This window comes from Neovison vison, chromosome 13, assembly GCF_020171115.1.
Source record: "Neovison vison isolate M4711 chromosome 13, ASM_NN_V1, whole genome shotgun sequence".
NCBI lineage: Eukaryota > Metazoa > Chordata > Mammalia > Carnivora > Mustelidae > Neogale > Neogale vison.
In genome coordinates this window covers 90,314,605-90,330,063 of record NC_058103.1, presented here as the reverse complement: position 1 = coordinate 90,330,063, position 15,459 = coordinate 90,314,605, and the positions used below count along the sequence as shown (strand labels likewise).

Genomic DNA, 15,459 nt, shown 5'->3' with positions numbered 1-15,459 from the left:
TAAAACTAAAAATCTCTGCATACGGTCAAAATTAGTATATACTCTCTCTCATTTTCCATTTTACAGTGATAATACTGGTAGCGCTCAAAATACGAATAATAAGGTGGGGTGCCTATTATGATACTGACACTAACTTTTTATTGTTTGGCTGTGAAATTTATGCTTACTCTCAGACCTTTAAAAAGATCATATCCTCAGCTGAGGGAAGTATCCAAATGATATCAAAGATCAAAACGATTTGCCTTCCAATAGAAAAACAGTTTACCTACCAACTTCGGTCAACAGCGTCTAAAGGCATGGAAATCTCATCAATTAAGGGAAAAGGTTGGAGGGGAGGATGCTTTATTATCAAATTCCCACCATGTGCCTGGGCTTTCATATTCTCTCAGCTAATCCTCACAAGGAAGTTACCTTTCCCCCCCCATTTTAAAGATAATTGATTCTCAGAAAGAAAATAAGGTGCCATACAGTTAGTCCGCATGCATTTGTATTTCTCGCTCCCAAACTCGTGCACTTTCCCTTGCATTTATAGTACAATTGTTGAAATTTTGGCTTTTTCTATTATTGAAGTGCCACATTTTCACACCATGCACTTTTTCCCCTTAGGATAGGAGGTAGGGCAAGGGGTAACCTTTCTAGGTTAACTGTGTTCCTCAGTCACTGGCCAACAGTAAGAATACAGTAATAAGATGACACTGGCCCAGATCATTAAGCAATGAGACAGTAGCATCTGTGCACAATAGTCTTATCCTGCAGAAAAACAAAACAGAACAAAACAAAACAGAACAAAAAGACAAAAACAAAACAAAACAAACAAACAAAAAAAAAAAAAACAGTCACAGGCTACAGAATTTGGTATTATATTGTTACTTAGCTTTACAAAAGGCCAGCAGACCTCGTCCGTAGCAGCTGTGCTAAACTAAGCCCACTTTTTGCCATGGTAACAATGATCATGACAAAATGCTGAATGTAATGGCTTTCTTGATTTTCTTGTGTAATTGTGCGTAGCATCCGAGCTTTACTTTACAGGGATGGAGGAGAAAAGTGCAAAATGTTTTAGAAATCAATGCTGCTTCAGCGTTCCCTATCTTTTATTCAGACATTATTCAAATTAGCAGTAATGTAGCAAATTGAATTTTAGATTTTTAGCAATTTTGTGAGTTTGAAATAGTAAAGAAAGCATCATCTTTGATGGTATAGGGAAAGCAATGACAAGAAAATCAAATTGTGTAAGTTTAGGTTGCTAAAGCATTTTTAACTCCACTAATAAACGAAACCATTATGCACAGAGACAGTGCCCCCACTCTGGTACTGGTGAAGTCTTTTATAAGGGACAATTACAAATGGAATTCTAAAGAGTAGAGCTTACTTGAAAATTCTAAAATCACGGTTGTTGTTGTTTTTTCCTAAAACAACTGTACTATTTATTGAGTACTTGCTATATGCTTAGCCCTCACTATTTTAGAGGCTGACTACTCTAGTCAGTCATGGGACCCCTATGCATTATTGACCCAGCTGGAGGGAGACTTAGCAAGGGATAATTTAATACAGTTTCCTTTGGACTGAATTCTAGATTATTTTGTTGTGTGTTACTTTTTCTAATGTGTTTACTTACATGACTATTGGTTTACATTCCCTAACCATGTTCTTTGAATATGTACCAGACCTTGCACATGGTTCATTCAGGGTATATTGCACAATAAGGGAAAGTCAGCCTGGATTTTGAATGCTCCAGATCATCCAAGGAAGAAATACTCTATACAGAATTCAGTAGTTTTACCAAATGTCTGCAGACAGGCCAAGAAATGGAAGTAGTGGTGATATTCAAAATGGCACATGGAGGCATTTACTTGGAGATGAAATTTTGATTATAATAGTGATATGGACTTACCAACGATAGGACATTTTGACAGGAGAACTTAGCCTACTTATGAATGTATGGTATCCTACTCTTCATATTTTGCCTCAACACAACTCACAAAGTAGTTGCTGAAATTGTTCAGACTGGAGGAACTCATCTCTCCCACCTATAGGTAGCCATTCAAGGAAGCTGTTGGCTGGTTGGCATTTGGGCTAATTACTTTATTTGTGTGATAAGTTTCTAGTTGTCATAAATACTGTTATCAAATTGTCATACTATTTTTAGATTAAATGCTGGATTTTACAATTAAGACTGTTCAATTAATATTTGTAGAATCATGACCTTATAAAAACCCATTTTCTCACATAAGTAACTACAGAGCCCTTAATTTTTAGTTTAATGTTTCTACAACAGTTTCCTTTTTTTTTGTATAAGTGGATATTCTTACTCTTCCTTTCAGCATCTTTGACAAAGTTGATCATACCCTACATCTTTATTAAAACATCTTTTCTTGAATTCTGAGAGATACTCTTCTGGGTTGCTTCCTGCCATCCTAGCAGCATATTCAGTTTGCTTTGCTGGCTTTTCCTCCTCTCGGCTCTACACTGGAGCTGAGCCCTGGAACTCAGTGCTCAGCCTACTTCCCTTTGCTATCCTCTTTCACTTGCAGGGGTCTCTTTTGGAGATTTCATTGGAGACTATGGTTTTTATACCATCTCTATAATAGTAACTCCTAATTTTTGCTGCCAGCCCTAATATTTCCGCTGAGTACAAATTTGTTTATACAACTGTCCATTCAGTACCTCCTCTTGGATATCCAATAGGTATCTGAGACCTAACATATCTACACTAAACCCTTGATTTTCCTCCCCAGGCTTGGGGGCCCCCCCAGTTCCTCCCAACCTCATCTAACAGTGCCACCATTTGCCCAAATACTCAACCCAAAAACCCAAACCTATCACCAACCTACAAGAAAGTCCTTTCAGCTCCATCTTTGTCATAATTCAAATCATGCCTCAGTATCCCCTTCTTAGCTGCCATCACCTCACTGTCTGTCATCATCTCTTAAACTGTTGCTGTAGCTCCCGAACTGATCTCCAGACATTAACCTTTACACTCCTGTGGTCTGTTTTTCATACCCTGGCCAGAGTGACTCTTGGGAAATACAAATCAGATTATGTCACTTCCTGCTCAAAACCCCTCAGTGACTTCCCATCACAATTCAAATAAAATCCAAACTCTTTCTTATGCCATTCAGAGCCGTGCATGATCTGGCTCTCCTCTACCCCTACTTGTCTGCACACTTGTCTCCTCCCCTCCTCCCCGCCCCTTCGACTAAGGCTCCCTCTCTCTCTCTCTCTCTTATACTTCTGTAGCCACACTGGCTTTCTGGGACTTCCTTAAATCTACACTGCTTATTTCTACTTCAGAACTCTTACTCTGGCTAATTCTTCTACTTGGAGTTTTCTTCATTTGGGTCTCCATATGGTGAGCTCCTCATATCATTCAGATGTCTACTCAAATTTCCCTCCTCAGGGATACCTTCCATGACCACCCAGTCTAAATGGCCTCACCTCAGTCATCTCTCCCTCCTCACTGGGTTGGACTTTTCTTCATAATATTTATCCCTATCTGAATGAAAGAATAAACACTGATATAAGCAACAATTTGTTTGAATACAAGCCTCTATTAAAGAGCTTTATGTTGCTATTGTTAATTACTATATGCAGTATGCCCCTCAGTCCTTTGTAATCAAAGCATCAAGAATTTTCCCTGGATTAATTAACCTCAGAACAATTTACATTTTGCAATGCCATCACCTTTCCTGAAGTCAAAGTCTTTGAGTACAGAACATTAAGCTGCCTTTCCAGTGTGCAAGTCCCTATCCTGGGTATGAACTTTGATCAAAGAGTGCCTCAGATCTCTACAGTCTCTATTTATGTGGAGTTAAAGGAAATAAAGAGTACTTCTGAGAAGCAGCACTTGGACCATAACATAGCCCCAAATTATATAAGGCTCTATATATGATTGTAAAGAAAAAACTTATATATTTAGATATATATGTATTTATATATCCCATATTTACATAAAGCTATAAATACAAATGGTATAGAAACCATATTTCCTTGTACAATCAACACCCCAGAAGCCTTCTCATTCGACTTCTTTAACCAAAATGTTAGTTCTTTGACAATTTGACCTATATTAGTAAGTATATTTTCATATCTGAGGGTGACAGAAAAAGAAAAAAGCAATTCTATAATCTGAGGCCAAGTTTCATACATGGGTTCTGTACGTACATGTGGCCTTTGAGAGAAGTAGGAGCAGACATGCTGTGCTCACTTCCAGTGTTTGGAGATAAGGTGGGTCTATTTGAAGGAAAATATTAAGTGACCCTAAAGAGCAAAACTCCACAAGCAGCTAGGCAGCATTCGCACAGTGCCCGACAACTACTGGTCACAAATGTGGATATCTCAGCTGCACGGTCAGCCCTGCCAGCTGCCATTCTGGGCACACGCTGGCCTCCATGAGAAGCTGAAGGGCAGTTTGTAGATACACCTCTTTACTTCTCTCAGAGAGGATCGACACTAACTGACTGCCAAGCACAAGGCCAAGTTCGGTTTCAACGTGATTTCCTGTTTTAGTGATCCTTGAAACAAAGGAGGGAATCTCTCCTGTTCTCTCCTGTTCTTGCCACTTTCCAGTCCCATGACCAGGAACAACTTACTTTACCTCCCCAGATCTTTGTTTTCTCCCATAAAATGGTGTCAGTCATACCTTCTTGACCACATGGTCACGAAGATTAGTTATTTAAAACACGTAAAGCTCTTTCAAAGTGCCTGGCAGTCAACAAATATTAGTTCCCCTGTGTCTCTTTCTTCTGTATATCCCTGTCTGATGGAATTTAGAGGTCTTCTGAGTAGACATTTTTATTTACCTTCTTGGCCAGATAAGTCCTCCTGGACTACTCAGCTTGGCTGACATCCCTTTGGGAAACCTTCCTGCATTCCAAGCTTGAGTTTGGTACCCACTCCTGTGTTCTGCTAGTAATTTCATAACATGTGTCAAATATTGTAATTTCTTATTTACTTGTCACCTTCCTCCAGTTAATACTGAGTTTCATCTTATCTACATGTTTTATCTATCATCAAATGCCCAAAAGCTGGTAAAATACCTGGCTGGTGGAGGGGCCGTAGGTGATCAGTTCTAAGGTCCCTGCTCCATGGAGTGTAGCCTAGATAGGGATTGGGGGAATATACAGCAAGTGGGATGTCCCCTTGGTCCTGCAGAATCCTCACCCCATGGGTTAGGATACAGCCCGAAGGGTCCAGAGCAGAATCCTCTCAAGTTTTGGGCCAGGTCATGAGTCTCTCTTGAATCATTCTAAATAGCAGAATCAAAGGAAGCAAATACATGTATCTTCCAAAGTCATTTTTTGTACTGGTGTTAGGATCTGAGGGGAAATGAGCACCAGAGGAAATATGGTCTTGATCATATTTATGTATCACTGAAAAGATTAAGAGCTGAGCTCCATATGTCAGAATTTTGAACCTTTGGCTCCAGAGAGTCTACTCTCCTAGAGGCAACGCTAAGCTGATTCCTTCTGCCACAAGAATTGATTTGACTTAAGTTCTTACCTCTAAGTATATTTTAAAGATTGGTTATTTACTCAATGGTTTAGCAATTGCTTTCTCTGGTCTGTACTGCCTTGAGAGGTGAGGCATTTAGAATGGGGCTGCCTACTAGTTAGAGTCAAAGAAGGTATTTTTTTCAGAGGATGGCCAAAGTTTTTCCTGTATTAAGATACTTCCTGGAAGCCTGCAATTAGCCAAATCACAGATTTCTAGTTATTTCAGTCCTGTTAAAAACAAGGCTGATCACATCTGTCTTAAGTTGGGAGTATGTGCCTCAGCATAGAAGCTCTTGCAAACCTTCAATTACAACAGCCTCAGAAGGCTCTGCTCCGGTATACTAACAAGTAGTCATCAGCAACAACAAGAGACAGATTGACTAATAATTAGCAAATGTACTGGAGAGGACTTCTTTAAAGGTAAAATATAATAATTTGCTTTTCCATCTCTTAGAGTGGAGATGGTTTTTAGATATTGATGTTCCGTTGTTCCAGTCAAATACTGGACACTGTTATTAGCTGGAATAACCTCGAAATATTTGAAAAGGATGAAGGAACTGTCTGCTGTGTCTGTAGTACTTTTATAAGAATGATTTTTCGGGGTGCCTGGGTGGCTCAGGATGTAGGGCCTCTGCCTTCAGCTCAGGTCATGATCTCAGGGTCCTGGGATCGGAGTCCTACATCGGCCTCTCTGCTCAGTGGGGAGCCTGCTTCCCCACCCCTCCCTCTGTCTGCCTGTCTGCCTGCTTGAGATCTCTGTCAGATAAATAGATGAAATCTTTAAAAAAAAAAAAAATGAATTCTTATAACATTTTTTTTCTGCATCTGCAATGAGAAATGCAAGAGTTTTCCCCACCAAGGAACTCATATTGACTGTTGTTGTTAATTATTTTCCACGTTGACTTTAAATCCAGAACTGAATAAGGAATAGAAATGTTCCTTATGTTAAGTGATATTTGCAATAAAGAGACAGGTGGCTCAGTGGGTTAAGCCACTGCCTTCAGCTCAGGTCATGATCTCAGGGTCCTGGGATCGAGTCCCGCATCAGGCTCTCTGCTCAGCAGGGAGCCTGCTTCCCTCTCTCTCTCTCTCTCTCTCTCTGCCTGCCTCTCCGTCTACTTGAGATCTCTCTCTGTCAAATAAATAAATAAAATATTTTTTAAAAAAAAGAGACAGTTGTTAAATAACTGGAATGGGTTGAAGGACTAAAGAGAAAGCAAATAGACATACAAAGAAATATTAATGAATTGTAGTTTCTCAGAATGATATCTGATTAGTCTTCAGGCATGCACAAAATTTGGGAGAGTGGGGGGAATAGAGAGTGTATTGACCAGTTTTCCAAAATCAGGGGATCAAAGAATTGTTGAAAGGATGACTCTTCTGCTGACCCACTGTGATAGAATTAATGGGTCCCATATGCTTCAGAAAAGTTGCCTTACACCAAACTAACAAGCAAATGCTTGGGCAATGATTCTGAAGATGGAAACACAGCCATGATGATCATGCAGAGAGAGTGAGGGAAGAATAATAGATATTCTGCCAATAGGAAGTGGATAGAGTTAGGAGCCCAAGAATACAGAATCCATTTCTGAGACTCATTCTAGAATACTGGAGATCAGATTGAAACTGATGCTAAAATGGTGCGGGGGTGTAGGTCAGTGATTCTCAAACTTCACCATGTATTGAAATCACATGTGGGGCATTTTAAAAATACTAATATGGGTCTTTTCCCTGGGGAACTGATTTAATTGATGTTGGGTGGAGCCTGGACCTTGGGAGTTTTTCTTTTCTTTTGAAAACCTTAGGTGATCATGCCAATCTACGTGCAGTACTGACGTCAACTTCTTCTTTACCTAGCCTTGGCTAGGTATTTGCCCAACAGCCCTTGTGTTTGTAGCCTTTCTGTTTTCAAACAGAGCGTTGATGAGAGGATTAAAGCCTTATTAAGGAATAAAAATTCAGATCAACAAGCATTATGACAGGTGGTAGAGACCCAACCTCTGTTATGGAGGGGGCTGATAGTAAAGCCTGGGGCCATAAATTGCAGGGATGGGACCTGAACCTAGATTTCCCTCTGAATTCACACCTGTATGCCTTCTGTCCCACCAGGCAGTTGCATGTCAGCCGTGGTGAGAAATCTGTTTTAAGCGGCCACTTTACTCTGTTAACGAGTTCACGGAGCGGATTTAAAATCTCTTCAGCACATGTTTAGATATTTACCTCCATAAAGTTAGCAAAAATGGGCCAGGTATTCCTTCTTGCTTTCTCAAGAGCCCTTATTCTATGTTCAAAATATGTGTCTGTAGGATTATTATAAAAGCCTGTCATATATACCAGTATACCCAGAATATAATAACCCCTGAATTGTTGGATTTGAAATCCATAGAATTAGAGAAGTCTTTTGTATATGGCTCGCATTCACAAATTCTGACTGAACTGTCTGAAGATTGGTCTGAATTCAGAAGAGAACTGGACCTGGAACATTTGTTAAGAAATGTTTAATTTTAAATGGACTTCTTTTTTTTTTTTTTTTGTTCTGAATTGCAGTTGGTTGCACATAAAAAGCAAGTCTGTTTTAATAATAAGGCTATTTTTAAAACTATTATTTGAGGTGTAATTGACACAATAAACTGCATATACTTATACAATTTGACAAGTTTTGACACATGTTTATATAAACTTAAAAAATTATCATATTGATACTGATATTGAACATACATACCTACCACCCCTAAAGTTCTTGTGCCTCCTTAGAGACCTTCCTCTCAGTCTCTTCACTTCTCTCTGTACCCAGGCAACCATTAATTGGCTTTCTTCACTATAGATTCAGTTCTGCAAATGAAATCATAATGCATGTACTTTGGCTTGCTCTTTATTTTTTGTATTATTTTGTTTTGCATTTGGTTTTTTGTTTGTTATTTGCTATAGCTATACCATTATTTGTTTATCTGTTCACCTACTAATTGACATTTAGGTTGTTTCTAGTTCTTGCTATTAGCAATAAAGCTCCTTTAAATAGTTATGTAAAAATATGGCTTCATTTCTCTTAGCGAAATACTTCGGAATGAAATGGTTGGGACGTAACAATAAATGTATGTTGACCTTTCTGCAAAATGATTAAACCTTTTACCAAAGTGGCTATACCATTTTACATTCCCACCAGCAGTTTGATAGTTTCAGGTGTTCCCCACCACCGGGTATGTTCTGTCTTTTTAACTTTAGGCTATCTAAGAGTTGTGTAGTAGTGTCTCGGTGTGATTTTAATTTCCATTTCTATAATGACAATTGGCATTGAGAATCTTTTTACATGCTTGTTTGCTACCTCTCTTCTTTGGAGAAGTGACTGTTCAAGTCTTTGGCTCATTTTTTGAGTTCTTTCCATATTATGTTTTGGAAGTTTTAAAAAAAAAAAATATTCCAGGTAGAAGTCTTTTATCAGACATGTGATCAAATGTGAAATATTGTCTCCCAGTCTGTTGCTTGTCTTTTCATTCTCTGAACAATTTAATTTTAATAAAGTGTAATTTACCTAGTTTTCTTTTATGGATTATGCCTTTGATGTCACATCTAGGAAATCTTAAAGATTAAAAGATCTAAAGAAATCGCAGAGGCACCTGGCTGGCTCAGTGAGTGAAAGATGTGACTCTTGATCTTGGGGTTGTGAGTTCAAGCTCCGTGTTGGGTGTAGAGATTACTTAAAATTGAAAAAAATCTTTAAAAAAAATCATAAAGATTCCCCCTTTTTTCCTAGAAAATTTATTTTAGGGTACCTGGTTGGCTCAGTCAGTTAACGGTCTGCCTTCAGCTCAGGTCATGATCCCAAGGCCCTAGATAGAGTCCCGTATCAGGCTACCTCCTCAGCAGGGAGTCTGCTTCTTCCCCCTCCCTCTGCTCCTCCTGCTTGTGTGCTCTTGCTTTCTCTCTCTTTATCAAATAAATAAGTAAAATCTTAAAAAAAAAAAAAAAAGATTTATTTTAGATTTACATTTAAGTCTAGCATCCATTTTCAGTTAATTTTTATAAATGGTACGATATGTGGATCAAAGCTCATTTTCTAGCAAATGGATATGCAGTTGTTTCAGAACCATTTGTTGTAAAGACAACTAAATAGCCTTTGCACACTTGTCAAAAATCAATTGATCATTTACGTGTAGGCCTTTTTCTGAATTCTCTATTTTGTTCCATTGATCAATTTGTCTATACCAGTTCTCTACCATCTTGATCACTATAGCTATATTTTTAGAAACTATATAAATTCTCGAACTTTTTATTTTTTTTTTCAAAGTGGTTTTTGTCTGTGCTAGGCCCTTTGCATTACTATATAAATTTTAGAATCATCTTATAAATTCATCCCAAAAAAGTCTATTGGGATTCTGATAGGGATTACATTGAATTTGTAGGTCAATTTGATAATAATTGATATCTTAACAATATTGAGTCTTCTGACCCGTGATCAGAGTATCTCTCCATTTATTTAGGTCTTTTAATATTTGTCATAAAAATGCCCGATAGGTTTCAGTGTACAAATCTCTCACATTTTCATTAGATTGATCCCTATGTGTTTTATATTGCTTGATTCTTTTAGAAGTGATAGTCTTGGGGGTGCCTGGGTGGCTCAGTCAGTTAAGCATCTGACTCTTGGTTTTAGCTCAGGTCATGATCTCAGGGCTGTGAGATCAAGCCCCACATTGGGCTTCATGCTGTGTGGAGCCTGCTCAAGATTCTCTCTCTCCCTCTGCAGCTCGCCCCTACTCATGCACAACATGTGTGTGCTCTCTCTCAAAATAAATAAATAAATAAAAATAAAAAAGAAGTGATAGTTTTTGTTTTAATCTCCAATTGTTCATTGTTACTACAGAGGAATACAGTTGATTTTTTATGTTGATTTACACCCTATAACTCTGTAAAACTCATTTTAATACTTTACTCTTTTGGTAGATGCCATAGGATTTTCTGTGTAGACATCCATATCACTTGTAAATAAAGACAGTTTCACTTTTTTTTTTTTTTTTCCAATTTGGATGCCTTTTTTTTTTCTTTCTTAACTGCACTGGCTAGAATCTCCTATACAAGGGTATAAATAGTGGTGAACAACATACATCACCTTTCTGAGGGGAAAAGCATCCAGTCTTTCACATTAAAAATAACATTAGCTATCAGTTTTTGTAGATGTTCTATATCAGGTCAAGGAAACTCCTTACCATTCCTAGCTTGCTGAGAGATTTTTATCAAAAATGGATGTTGGATTTTGTCAAGTGCTTTTCTGTGTCAATTAAGATGGTCAAATGGGCAGTATCTTTTTTTTTATTATTAATAGGTTAAAATGGTGAATTATAGTGATCAAGTCCTGAATGTTACACCAACCTTGCATTCCTGGATAAATTCCACTTGGTCATGAAAAAGTATCTTTTTTATATTTCATTGGATTTGATTTGTTGAAGATGTATTAAGAACTTTTTCTTTTACATTTATGAGTGATACTTATCTGTGGTTTATTTTTCCTGCTAAGTCTTTGTCTGGTATTAGAGTAATGCTGGCTCATAGTATGAGTTAGGAGGTTTCCCTTCCTATTCAATTTTCTGGAAAAGTTTGTGCAGATTTGTTTATATTTCTTATTAGGTAGAATTTTCTAGTCAAACATCTGTGCCTATTTTTGTTGTTGTTGGAAGGTTTTTAACTAGAAAATTGACTTGTTTAATAGATGTAAGGATGATTCAGGTTGGTTTTTGTTTTTATTTTGGGGGTTTTTTTGTGGACTTTAGTACTTTGTATCTTTCAAAAAGTTTGTTCATCTAAATTGAGAGATGTATTGAGATAAGCGTCCTCAGAATATCCCCTTTTTCTTCTAATAGCAGTAGAATATGTCTGTAGTAATGTCAACTTTTTCATTCCTGATATTGATAACTGTAGCTTCTTACCAGATCAGTCAGTCTGCCTGGAGGTTTATCAGTTTTATGGTCTTCTAAAAGAACCAATTTTTAGTTGTATTGACTGTTGCTATTTTTCTTTCTTTTCTTTCATTGATTTCTAATGTAATCTGTATATTTTTTTCCTTTTGTTTAGTTTCACTTTCACTTTCTCTTCTTTTTCTAGTTTCCTAAGGGAGAAGGCTGAAGTTATAGATTCAAAACCATTCTGTTTTTCTGAGATAGGTAATTTATTGCTGTAAATTTACCTCAAAGAACTATAGTGGCTGTATTCCACAAAATTTTTTATGTAGGGTTTCATATTTATTTTGTTCCAAATACTTTCTAATTTTTCTTTTCATTTCTTCATTAATTCACAGACCATGTAGATGTATTTAGGGCATTTTGTTCCCAAATACTTGAAAATTTTCACATTGTCTTCTTATTATCCATTTCTAATTTAATTCCATTGAGGTCAAAAACAAATTTGCATCCTTTAAAAATTTATTTAGAGTTCTTTTATGGCCTAGACTACAGCTATCTTGGTAAGTGTTCCATGTGCACTTGAAAAGAAAGTTTGTTCTGCTATTATAAGTAGACTGTGCTATAATTGGCAATTCGGTCAAATTGATCAATTAATGTTTAAGTCATACATGTACTGATCAATATTCTGTCATATACTCAAGGAAGACCTACAGATACTCTTTGGAATTCTCTCTCTATGCAGCTTTCTTCTGGTATTCTGTCCTACAGATTCTGACTGCCTGGTCTTCCCATCCTTCCAACTCTTTTTCTTCAAATCAGAGAGACCCACTGAGCCTCACCTAGGTTCTTTGTCTTCACACTGCAGCCTGAAAATTCTCTCCAAGAAGTGAGTTGGGGGCCAGCCTTTTTTTTCCCATCACTCAGAGATCATTGTTCCTCATTTCTCTCATCATCTGTCATCATCTATTCCATTTGTTCATTTATTTCCAGCAGGAGGATAAATCCAGTCCCTGTTACCTCATCTTGGCTCCAAGTAGATGTCTCTCAATTATGGTTTTTAACACATAGTTCATCACATTATAAACAATTTGTCTTATTCAGTGTAAACCTTAAAGTGTATTTGCTATTTAAGTTATAGATTTCATTGTTACTATACACAAATTTTCTTAAGCATCAACTATGAATAGAATATGCGAGAGGATTGTGTAAATCTTCAGGTTTCTTCCTTTTGATCTCTCTCTCTCTCTGTCTCTAGGTCTCTTTCTCCCAGGATCCTTACAGTTGCAATGGGAATTTCAGTTACTATGTTTTGCCCAGCAAAGGGAAAGGCTTTGGTATGGTCAAGGCCAAAGATTGGATAATAAGTGTATGGTTGTTAGAAGGCAGCTTTCTTCAGTCATCTTTCATTAGCATTGACCAAGGGCTTCTGCTGCCACTTGGACTGATATAAAGCTGGCTGTGTTTTGGTGAGACAGAGCCTTGTTCATGGAATTTATGGCTTTTCTCTGCCTCTACATTTAAGAGACACATTTTCTCATTTCTGAGCATCTTGTGGTATTTGGTATCATTCAAGAATCTCTTGGGTTGGGTGACTTACAGGTGATGAGGCTGTGTTGCCCTAGTTTGCCCTTGCTCATTCTCCTCTCATATGTGTAGAGTATGGAAAATGAGCCATGAATACAATTTGCATGTCTCATACTCTTCTTCTCATAAAACAAAAACCTGTGTGGACACATAACAACAATGGTAAACTTCCTTTCCTTCTCATTTCTAATTGACCCTGAAAGTCATGCTCTCATAAAAACTAAACCCCTACTATGAATTCCATTTATCCAGTTATTCCATTTAACACAAGCAAATTAGATTCTCTTCTGTTTTCTTGTTCTCTCCTTTATATTCTTAGTCTACTTATGATTTATGTATTCCATTCTCTTGTTTTACTCTCATTCCTACCTGAATCGCTAACATCAAGATGTTTTACCATTTTGTTCATCCTTATTTTCTTACAGGGATTCTGCCAGCAAGGTTAACAATCCTGTTAACCCCTTCCTACTTCTCCTTATATTTTCCTCTTTACCATTTTCTTCCCTTTATCACTGGCAGCTTTACTAACCACCACCACCTACACATTTTAAATTTAGTCCTATAGCATCCCTGATAGCTCATTCCAAGTGATCATAAATTCAAAATTAATGCAAAATTCCTTTATTTAGCAAAAAGAGGTTTTTTTAATTCATAAAGCTCATCAACTTATGTAGATGTGAGTCTATCATAGTCATCCCAGACCGCTTCAGCTATAACACTTGCAGAGTGTTCTATATTAATTATAAAGTGGTAAAAGTGAAGTCAAATGGTTGTGAGCGTAGGTCAGGTGTAAAACCATATTGACTCGGCACTAGACCAAAATTTTGATCAGCTCCAGCTGCCTTTCATTATTTTAATGTAAAATGAATATCTTTACTACTACATATTCCTAATGCAACATGTTCTAGCAAAATGGTCCATCAGTAGTAGCATAGATATATGACTAAGTTCAATAGAAATGTATTGAGTTCCTTGATGTAGGGATAGCATATTATGCATTCAGAGCATGCAAAGATAAGCAAATTTTCATCTTGCATTCAAAGAGTTTAATTCAGTCTAATTGGGAAACAAAACATGTACATGGATGACAAAAATAGCTAGCACTGAGCACCAGCCAGTGCTTAAGCACTGGCTTAAGCACTTCTGTGTACCATCCTCTTTGATCCACATAAGAATCCTATGAGGTAGATACTGGTATTTTATCCCCATTTCACATGAGAAAGGTGAGGCATAGAGAGTTTAAGTGCCCAGATCACGGTCATAGAGCCAGAAAGCAAGGGGAGATTTTTTGATAGGAAAGTAGCATAATTAGGACCTAACTTTAAGATGGATGTTCTGGTAACGTTGCTTCGAGCAGACAGAAGCCAGAAGTTGGGGATAGAAACAAAATTGCTCACACCGTTGTCTGTATTGAAATAATCCATCAATTCCCAATTCATAACGGTGGGTGGGAATGGAAGAAGATTATACAGAATTACAGAGAAGACAAAGAGAATTTACAGAATTTGTGAAGGAACTAAATGTGGCTGTGTTGGGACGTGTGGTACACTGACAGCTTTAAGGTGTTGATATTGGTGATGCAGAGAGAATAATTATGCTGTTAAAGAATTGAGAGTGGAAAATAATGCAGGTTAGTGATAACTTCAGTTGTGATGTTTAGAGATTTCCAAAGACCACTGGGTTATAGAATAGGAGTTCGAGTGATGGCTCAGAGATAGGTAGGATTCAGGGATCATCCACAGTAAATAAGCAAAGTGGGTCTTCATGGAGGAGTGTAGAGAAATGCCCTTTTTTATGAACAGAGAGAGAAAGAAACCAACTAATTTGAGAGAACTGATGAACAATAAGTTACTGCTAGAGTGAATTACTGTTAGAGTGAATAAAATTGTTCCTACATTTATTGACTCTCAACCATCATCTCTTACATTTAACCGTTGTACAGTAATCTTAGTCTAGTTGCATTGAATCTGATTATGTGGAATATTGATGGTTAACCTGACATCACTTTCCATCATGAGTTATATGGATTTAGAAAGTTGTACCAAAATGTAAAAACCTAGGGCTTTTAACAATCACACTTGAAAGAAGACTTTTGGGAGTTGCATTTGCCAAGGAGCTTGGAAAACCATTCATGCATACCCTCTGTCCAAAGCTCCATCGGCAGCCCAAAAGTAAAGACTGAAAGGTCATTCTCCTTCCCGCGGTGTGATGTTTGTTGACGTATTCTGACACACCAGTACAACCCTGAAAGGATCTGACCTTCCTGTGGTACTGAGGGACCCAGGTTCGGTCAGGGTACCTGACACTCACTGCATTGCTCTTCCTGCCTTTCTCCTCCTTTGCAGATGAACACCAAATGCTGCCTTCAACACAGAAATATTTAAAAATTTAAGTAAACTTAAATGATTGCTTTTTAAGTTTCTCTAGTCCTTTTTTTTTCTCCAGTGATCATCAAGCCAAAAATCTTTGTGGGAGCTATTAATGCTTTTAAT

General features: G+C 37.5%; 1 protein-coding gene across 2 annotated transcripts in view; it reads left to right on the top strand.

The window, feature by feature from the left end:
• The window catches only part of CDIN1 (CDAN1 interacting nuclease 1), a 273,110-nt gene that overhangs the window by 110,534 nt on the left and 147,117 nt on the right, over positions 1-15,459 (top strand). The gene's annotated exons all lie outside the window — the stretch shown is intronic.